Below are 10,013 nucleotides of genomic sequence, written 5' to 3'. Positions count from 1 at the left end.
AGGCTCAGCGGCCATGGCTCACGGGCCCAGCCGCTCCGCGGCATGTGGGATCCTCCCGGACCGGGGCACGAACTCGCGTCCCCTGCAGCGGCAGGCGGATTCTCAACCACTGCGCCACCAGGGAAGGCCCTCCTTAACTTTTAATGATCTCCTTTGGGTATCTTTCAGTCCTTTGTCACAGACTAAGGGCCACGGTTAAAGAATTTTTCCTAAACACAGGGAGCATCCCCAAAAGTATTTTGAAGAATTTAGAGTCCTCATCTGGGCTGTCAGATCTTCACCAGCTTGTGCACATGTAGGAAAGCCCCAGAATGGATGCAGGAGGCAGAATGGTGTAACTCCGAGAGTGATACTCAAGATCCTGGATCTCCAACATGGTCCCCTTATGGACCAGAAAAAGCTCACAAAATAGTAGTGGATCTTTTAAAAGCTCTTCTCAAGTTTTTCCCTGCCTGCAGTGGTTGCTCTATTATTCACACCTGCAAACAAAAGAAAGATGAATTTAGGGCAGACTTTAAAGCCCATCTGGAAGCTCTCTTCCTAAGGCATTCTGATTTCCGTACAATAGATGATGCTGCCCAACCTGCTCTAACTGCCTTATTGGTAAATGTATTTTCTCCTGAGATAAGTGGATTGATTAAAAGGCAGAAAATAGAATGGGAAGTCACAGGTCTGACCAAATTTTGAGTTGTTTGTATATTTTGGAAATTAAGCCCTAGTGGTCGCATCGTTTGCAAATACTTTCTCACAGTCCGTAGGTTGTCTTTTCCTTTTGCTTATGCTTTCCTTTGCTGTGCAAAAGCCTATAAGTTTAACTAGGTCCCATTTGTTAGCTGAGCACTTTGAAAGGATATCTCTCTTTTTTTTTTTTTGGCCGCTTGCGGGATCTTAGTTATCTGACCAGGGGTCGAACCCAGGCCCCCGGCAATGGAAACACGGAGTCCTAACCACTGGACCGCCAGGGAATTCCCTGAAAGGATATCTTTTTATGTGCCCTACAATCTGTCCTTGGTATACAAGAGGAAGAATTCCAGCCAAAAATCCCTAATTTAATCAAGTTACCCTAATATCTGCGGGCTACCTCTAATACTGACATTGGGAGATTAAAAAGTGCAGAACCTATAAATATTCAGATAGACGTAACTAAACCTCTTCCCAAATTATCTCAATATCCGTTAAAATCCGAGGCCACACAAGGCCTCACGTTAGACCAAATCACCCAGGGGCTAACCGTTCCCTGTACCAGACCCAGTGTGTGGCTGTTAGCATAACTGATGCCATCTTGGGCCCTTACAGTTTCTACTGTTTTTTACTGACCCTACCCAGGACTGTACTGTGCAGTGAATCACTTCTGTACTGTACCGTGCAGTGAATCACTTCTCTGTCATCAAAGGCTTTTTAGTTAATAAATATCGTTTAATAATCATTAGGTCCAGGTAGCCTCTATGCTCTGTTAGTCCCCAAACAATGATGAAAACCTTCCCTGACGTATTCCCAGCACCCATGAGACTAGTTACCCGTTCATAAATCTTAACTTACGAATGCACCTACCCCCATATCCTAGGTTAACTATAAAATATTGTCCCAATGGTCTTCATTTCTATCCCTTCTACCTATAAAACCTCTTGCTTTGTATACTCTTCAGAGCTCCTCTCTACCTGCTATTGGATGCAGTCTGACTCAGGAATGTCATGGTCCGAACGCGGGTTGGGAAAGAATTTCCAGATACAAGGCAGAATGTAAAGAAGATAGAATTTATTAAAAGGAAGGGTCGCTGCCAGAAGAGCAGGCGGGCTTCCTGATAATCGGGGAGAGCAGACCCGGAGCAAGGGTTACTGGTCTGTTTTTATATCCAGGGAACAAAGGAAGTTACGAGTCACCTGCTGATTGGGCAGGGTATGCATACTTCCAGTGTGCAGAGCAGGAGAAGGACGGGGCAAATACCTTTCCTTATATGGGTGGGGAAAGGGACAGGGCATGCTACTTGGGAGGGATCAGCGATATTGTAATGGTTGCTACGTGACAGAGTGATAAGAGTCCGGTAACTCCCTGTCCCTCGATGTTGGCCCTTTGAGTTTATCTTGTCCCTTGTCCTTGGAGCACCACAATGAATTGCTAATTAAAGCCAAAAGAGCTTTAAAATTTACTCAGTTGAATTTTGTTAACGGGAGAAAACAGCTGAAAGCTGTGGTCAGGAAAAATTTTGTGTGCTTGTGGACTGGGAATGAGCAAGTATCCCTGGTTGTGGTGGTGATTGGGGAAGGGACTGTCCTGAACGGAGCCTTCCTTAGGATTGGGTTCCCCTCCTTGAACGGGGCCCCAGAGGGTAATGAGTGGCCCCCTTTACAGCTCCTCCTGGCCGGCCTGGTCATCTAGATCTTGCTGGTCCCTGATTTGACTCCTGGCTTTGATCCCGTTCTTCCCTGGGGGGAGGGAGCCTGGAGGGATGCCCTGCACACACATGGGGAGGGGTGTAGGAAAACAGGATAAGACGGATGGAGCTCTGGGGTACCAAGAGAAGGCCCAGTGGGTTAGGTGGGGTGTGTGGGGACCACCTCCTGGGCTGGGCTCAGAGGTCGTCCAGCAGGGCACTTGGTCCCGGGAGAAGCCGAGACGTTGGCCCTCCCAGATTCCTAGAGAGGCCGAGAGGCCCAGGGCGGTGACGCGCTTGCGCGATACGGGCCAGCGGAGAGCTGGGCGCGGGGCTAGTGGCGCGGCCTGGGCTGTGTGGTCAGGGGACCTAGGGGTTCGCGGCCGCGGGAGTCGGTGAGTGGGGCGGCGGGGCGGCGTGGGGGGGAGCGGGGCGGCGGGGGTTGTCGTGGGGGCGCGGGGTTCCCGGCGGGCGGCGGGTGAGGCTCGGCCTGGAGGCTGCGCCCGGGCTGGGGTCTGGCCTGGGAGCCCAACCGCCGCGGTGAGGGCGTATCTGCCTGCGCTTCGCTGCCCGGGGCGCGAATTTGGAGTAATGGTTTCTGTGTTTTATCACTTCTCCCAATTATGCAAACAAAGCGTATTCATTACATGTAATTAGATGACGCGGGTGAGCGTTAGAAAAGTGAAAGTACCCGCAATCCGTTGTTTTCGTTCGGAGGCTTCCTGACCTTTTAAAATTTGTGCACGATTATGCAAACTCTTATACATGTACAAATATATTTTTTAAGAAGTGGGATTATTTTACTTGTTTTTAAAGATATATAATCCATATATTTTATTTTTAATTAAAAAAATTGAGGTGTAATCCACATAGAACAACATAGTGGTTTTAGGTGTACAACATGATTCCGTATTTGTATACTGTTGCTTTTAAAAAGCTTTTTTTAGTATTGTGATAAAATGCACATAACATTTACCACACGATACATAAAAATTGATCATTTAAGCCATTTTAAAGTGTATAATTCAGTGGCATTATGTACATTCATATTATTGCTTTTTGAAAATTATATCGTCTTCAACTTGTGGAATGCATTTGTTCATATATTGGTTAAAATTGGGGCCAGCAGTATGACACCACTGAGACATATTTTTGCAAGTATAATTTAAAAAACATGTTGTTTGCAGTTTATTTTCCATAGTACACATTACATGAAGCTGTAAATGCTCAACAAGTGATGTGTATTAGGTTGTTTGTTTTCAGAATGAAAGAGTACTATATAAAATACAGTTTTTAAACACAAGGTAAAGCTGTAACCTAAAACCACTCTACTGTCTTCTCACTTACATTGGCCTAAGAAATCAGAGAACGTTCACCTTCTTAAGTTAAAAGTGTGGCCAGGCCAGGAAACAACAGCATTCTGTTTCAAACTGTTTGCATTTCAGAACTGAAAACTTATTAATATTAGGTGGGTTATTTTGCAAGGAAGTGTCAGAGAGCAGTTTTAGCTGTAATTTGATTTCAGGGAACTTTCCGTCTGTTATACGCATGTGTATTTTCAGGGGCTGAAAATGTGTGTGTTTTCAGGGGCTGATGAATGCGGCTGCTCTTACATGTTGCTCTTAATGTTGAGGAAAGGTCGACAGTTTTTGGTCAAAAACCCCTATGTGTACTTATAAGGAAGGGAAACTGATAAAAGCATAAAAGATATTAACTTTGCCACTGTTAAGTTTCCTGTGGCTCCTGGTATCCAGGAAGTATTAATGCATGAGCATTCTATGATGTCATGCTCAAGAGTAAAAATACAGGAAGTGTAGTAAAATATAACTCATATTACTTTGCAATCTTTAGTATTTTTAATATCAGAAACAGTCTGAAAGAGGTCCCTCAGGTGTCATCATGTGCTCCACAAGATTGAATTTTTGAGCTTATATTTTTCCTTCCCTTATCTTAGACCTCTTATCTTCCTTCCTTGTTTTATTTTACCACATAGCACCTGTCACTGTGTCTGGCTCATTGCCTGTCTTCCCATAAGCTGTTCAAGGCAGTGCAGTTTGTCTGCGTTATTCACTGCAGAGACCTTAGTGCCTCGGACATAATACAGATGCTTAGTAAATATTTGTTAAATTAATGGAAGAGTGAATTCAAATTGTAGATAACAATTGACAGTACTCAGTATCCTTGATTGCCAAGTTAATCCTTAATATCCAAGATAGAGATAAATTAAGAAAAACAGTAACAACTCAAACATCTTCAATTTTTTAAAAAAAAATTATTTGTTTATTTGGCTGCGTCGGGTCTTAGTTGCGTCGTGTAGTTGCTCTGCGGCATGTGGGATCCTAAGTTCCCTGACCAGGGCTCGAACCTGCGTCCCCTGCACTGGAAGGTGGATTCTTAACCACTGGACCACCAGGGAAGGCCCCAAACATCTTCAATTTAAAAACCTTTTTATTTTGAATAATTGCAGACATATAGAGGGTGTCAGAACTTTACAGAGTTCCCTTATATCTTTACCTGGTTTTCCTAAAGGTAATATCTTGCATAACTACAGTACAGTCATCAAACTTAAGAAATTTGCAGGGGTCCAATACTATTAATTAAACTGCTGATTTATCCAGAGTTCATCACTGTCTCGCTAATGTTCTTTTTCTGTTCCAGGATCCAGTCTACAATCCCTCATTCCATTTAGTTGTCACGTCTTCTAGTTCTCCTTCAGTCTGTGACAGTTCCTCAGTTTTACTTGTTTTTCATGATTTTGACACTTTTGAAGTATTTTGTATTTGTAATTTTAGAGTGACCCTCTCGATTTGGTTTTGTCAGATGTTCTCCTGCTTAGATTGAGGATGATATCGATATGTCTTCTTACTGGTATACTACTCTTTTTTTTTTTTTTGGTTGTGTGGGGTCTTAGTTGCGGCTCGTGGGCTCCTTAGTTGTGGCAGGCGGGCTCCTTAGTTGCAACTCGCCAGCTCCTTAGTTGTGGCATGCGAACTCTTAGTTGTGGCATGCGTGTGGGATCTAGTTCCCTGACCAGGGATCGAACCCCGGCCCCCTGCACTGGGAGCATGGAGTCTTATCCACTGCACCACCAGGGCAGTCACTAAATTATTCTAACTTTGGCCATTGGGAACTCTTTCAAGTTGGCTCCTGTTTCCTCTTACATGCTCCCTTCCTTTTTTGTGTCTTTCTCTGATCTTCAGGCACCACAAGCTACTCATCTTGTGTTTTCACCTCCCCCAGACCTGGAATCAACCATTTCTGCAAGGATTCCTGGTTTCGTTTATTGTAGAATGGTATTGAGAAACCAAATTTTGGGCACTAGGTTGAGCTCATTTCTTAATTGGCAAATTGGTATAAATATTATTTTAACATTTTAAATGTGTACTAGAAGCAATCTTTCTTTAGTGCCAATTGTCTTAGAAACTTGTTTATTATTAAAGTATAAAATAAACCTTATGTACCCTCTCACTGTCAGGAAAAAGATGAGAACAAGAGATTACTTAATGGGGATTTTAAAAGGAAATCAAAATTACATTGCATATTGCTTTGCAATGTTGAGTTGCTTCCTGCTGTGTAACAGGGTGCATCAGCTATATGTATACATGTGTCCCCATGTCCCCTCCCTCTTGTGTGAGCAAATATTTATTGATTACCTATTGTGTGTCAGGTAATGGGGACCTATTGTAATAAATATGGCAGCTCAGATTCCTAATCTTATGAAGTTTACACTGTAATTGGGGATAAAGGGAACAATAGGCACATCATTGAAATTACTGAATATATTACCTAAAAGGTATGTAACCTGAAAGATATGTAAGAAAGAAAACAGAAATTCATAAATTCATAGAGCACCAATGACTTAGATATAATTTAAAAATAATCCTTCTTTGACACATCTGTTGACATAGTATTTCTTAAAGGTGTGTCATACTGCAAAAGGGGGAATACTATAGTGCCATTCTATTGGCAGATACTCTTGGAGATTCCCAATTAATATATTACCAGGCTCTGAAAAGTACGATATCTGTTTCATTTTCTTTAAGCTTTCCAAAGCTTGTATTTTTTTTTTTTTTTTACAAATGCAGCTCTGTAGTTTTTACCAGATCATATAAAAATGTATTTGAAATACTATCATAAAGAACAGTATAAAGAAGCAAATATAAATCACCTGAAGTCACACCATCCTCAGATAACCACATAAACATTTTGCTGCTGCCGTTCCTTTCTTTCATCTCTCCACATCTGTATAACGACACAGTCAAATGTGTATTTAGAGATTGTTCTAAAATACTGTCCTTATTGTATATGCACTTTTCTCTTTTTTTCTTTTCTCTCACCTCTCCATCCTCCATCCTGAAAATCACTATTAAGGACCTGGCTGTTACTTTATTCCATATTCATATTATCATGTACAAATTTTTGTGTAAGAAGATGTTAAATGGGATTGGTCTTGTACTCAGAGTGGGCTGAAACCCTAAACAGAAATGATGAATGATAAGTGTCAAAACATTCTAACCATTTTTAGAGAGAGGCCCCAGACACAGTTTCACATGACTTATTAAAAGGTGAACAAAATTGGGCCTATGAATCTTAGTCACCCCCCAACTTGAGCCTATGTGTGAATATTTATTTATATGAAGAGTGTTGGTTGGCCTGAGAGTGAGCCAGCATTTCCTCTTCCTAATATAGCAGGGGATGCTATCTTCCCAGGTACCAACCCAAGTGCAAGAGTAGGGAGTGAGGAAGGCAGTAATAAAGTCCTTTGAGAAGATTAAAGGAGGCTTGCAAAAGAAGATTCTGCCATGTTATTTTCTGACTGGATGCTTGTTGACCTAAGGAAACTAACTCATCAGCCCAGCCAGCACCACATCCACTTCTACTACAAAAGAATTCTGAGAATATGATATAGTCCTACAGGAGTTTGGGGAATACGCCATAAAATCAGAGGCTGCTAGAATTCCCCTGACATCAGAATAAGAAGAGAAGATTGCGATGGGAGTAAAGTACACTTCCACAGATGTGGGGCAAGAGGGTAAGTTTTCCATAAGTCAAGTGATACCATAGATGTAAGTAGGCTGAAGCTGCCTTAAAAGAATCCTCTTTGGGCTTCCCTGGTGGCGCAGTGGTTGGGAGTCCGCCTGCCGATGCGGGGCACGAGGCCCGCGTACCGCAAAAAAAAAAAAAAAAAAAAAAAAAAAAGAATCCTCTTTTAGGGTACCTGGCAGAAGGAAACGACCCCAAATATAAATCCTTTGAAAAGGAGGTAAGCGAAAAATTTAAAAGGATAAACCAAAAGTGCATCACTCAAATTAGGAAAAGGTGGACTATAAAAGGCCACTGCACCAAGGTGCCTGGGGTAGGGGTGCCAACGAAGAATCTACAAATGCATTCTCAAGAGGAGCTAGCAGCAGTTGGATGTCTGCCATAACAGACAGCATATAAGAGCCAAGAAAGAACTCCAGACAGCATCAGATTTTGCCTGGTTGCCTCATTTCTTTTCCCTGCTCTGACACTGGAAGAATCAGAAGCAGCAAGAAAGTGAGGAAGGCAAGCAAGAACAAGATAGAAAAACAGTGAAAGAAACTACATCACTACTCACCCCGTCCCTTCTCATCTTCCTCACTGCCACTTTGCAGAAGCAAGAATCCAGCCTGAGCTAGGGGTAAGGGAGAAGATTTGAATTGGTTGAGAGATTGAAGTTTTGGTATTAGGTTAGACTGGGTTTTTTATTATCTTTTAAAAGAAATATTTATTTATTTATTTGGCTGCCTCAGGTCTTAGTTGCAGCACACAGGATCTTTGTTGCCGCATCTTTTTAGTTGCAGAATGCAGGATCTTTAGTTGCGGCATGCGGGATCTAGTTCCCTGACCAGGGATCGTACTTGGGCCCCTTGCGTTGGGAATGCAGACTCTTAGCTACTGGCCTGTCAGGGAAGTCCCGGTTTTTTTTTTTTTTAAACATCTTTATTGGAGTATAACTGTTTTACAATGGTGTGTTAGTTTCTGCTTTACAACAAAGTGAATCAGTTATACATATGTTCCCATATCTCTTCCCTCTTGCGTCACCCTCCCTCCCACACTCCCTATCCCACCCCTCTAGGTGGTCACAAAGCACAGAGGTGATCTCCCTGTGCTATGCGGCAGCTTCCCACTAGCTATCTAATTTACATTTGGTAGTGTATATATGTCCATGCCACTCTCTCACTTCGTCACAGCTTACCCTTCCCCCTCCCCTCAAGTCCATGCTCTAGTAGGTCTGTGTTTTATTCCCATCCTACCACTAATCTCTTCATGACATTTTTTTTTTCTTAGACTCCATATATATGTGTTAGCATACGGTATTTGTTTTTCTCCTTCTGACCTGACTTACTTCACTCTGTATGACAGACTCCAGGTCTATCCACCTCATTACAAATAACTCAGTTTCATTTCTTTTTATGGCTGAGTAATATTCCATTGTATATATGTGCCACATCTTCTTTATCCATTCATCTGTTGATGGACACTTAGGTTGCTTCCATGCCGTGACTGTCTTTAAATAAAAACCATTATTTCTCCTACTGGTTCCTTGGCTGCTGCTTCTGTTGTACAGATCTTCCTCAACTTACCATGGGGTTACGTCCCAGTAAACCCATGGTAAGTTGAAAATATCATAAATTGAAAATGCATTTAATACACCTGACGTGTCAAACATCACTGCTTAGCTTCACCTACATTCAGTGCACTCAGAACACCTAGGTTAGCCTATAGTTGGGCAAAATCATCTAATGCAAGGACTATTTTTTAATAAAGTGCTGACCATCTCGTGTAATTTATTGACTACTGTACTGACAAGCAGAGTGCTTGTCTGGGTCCGTGGTGGTTGCATCTATCCGCTGTCTCCTGGTGTGGTCGCGTGGCTGGTGGGGAGCTGGGGCTTTGCCACCCAGCATCAGGAGGAAGTGTCTTTCCCCATACGGTGGGCCCGAGGAAAGCTCAAAATTCAAAAGTCGAAGTAGTTTCTACTGAATGCGTATTGCTTTCGCATTACTGTAAAGTTAAAAAATCCTAAGTTGATTTTCTTACTCGTGAAAAGTATATTCAGTCACTCGGTAATACTGATTTCCGTTCAAGAACGCTATAGTCGAGTTGGAGAGAAAAGATGAACACACAGGAGGAGAGGCAAAGAATTTCCCCCTGAAAACTGGTTGGTATAGCGTGCTCTAGGATCTCAGAGGGAAAAGAATCAACAGAGGGTAGTCCTGGAGGGCTTTACGGAGGAGGTGGGAATTGAGCTTGTTCTTAGCGGATGGTTAGTATTGGAGCAGCTGGAGAGAACAGAGAGAGAGGGAAGGCGTTGAAGATGTGGAACAAGACGGATAAAGCGTGGAGGTGAGCAGAGAGCTGCGTGCTTGTCCCAGCCAATCCTGATGAACTCAAGTGATTAGTTCAGAACCGCTCCCGTGGGGGTGTCATCTCCATCCTCAAGGACCCCAGGAGTGGAGGCAGAGGACAGGTGGCGAGGAACGAGCGCAGCCCTGGGCCACGGGGAAGGTTCACCCACTGCACCCGGATGCCGAGGGGGAGGGGCTCCGAGGAGGGAGGGATGCTCAGGCGGGGACAGCGCTGCACAGATGCAGGGAATGGGGGGCGGGGCTGGGGG

At 43.3% G+C, this 10,013-nt stretch overlaps 1 protein-coding gene across 4 annotated transcripts in view; it reads left to right on the top strand.

Annotated features, from left to right (window-relative positions):
• ZNF445 (zinc finger protein 445) overlaps positions 1-10,013 on the top strand; it is a 54,011-nt gene that overhangs the window by 2,823 nt on the left and 41,175 nt on the right. The window contains exon 1 of one of the 4 annotated variants that reach the window (XM_024132204.3): positions 2,664-2,766. The exons of 1 other annotated variant lie outside the window; for it this stretch is intronic. The gene's annotated coding sequence lies outside the window, so the exon portion shown is untranslated. Of the gene's footprint in view, positions 1-2,663; positions 2,767-7,584; positions 8,034-10,013 lie in introns of those variants that run through there. 2 more of the 4 variants (XM_024132205.3, XM_028478834.2) reach the window with 2 other exon arrangements.

This window comes from Physeter macrocephalus, chromosome 18, assembly GCF_002837175.3.
Source record: "Physeter macrocephalus isolate SW-GA chromosome 18, ASM283717v5, whole genome shotgun sequence".
NCBI lineage: Eukaryota > Metazoa > Chordata > Mammalia > Artiodactyla > Physeteridae > Physeter > Physeter macrocephalus.
This window is presented reverse-complemented; position numbering and strand designations above follow the sequence as displayed.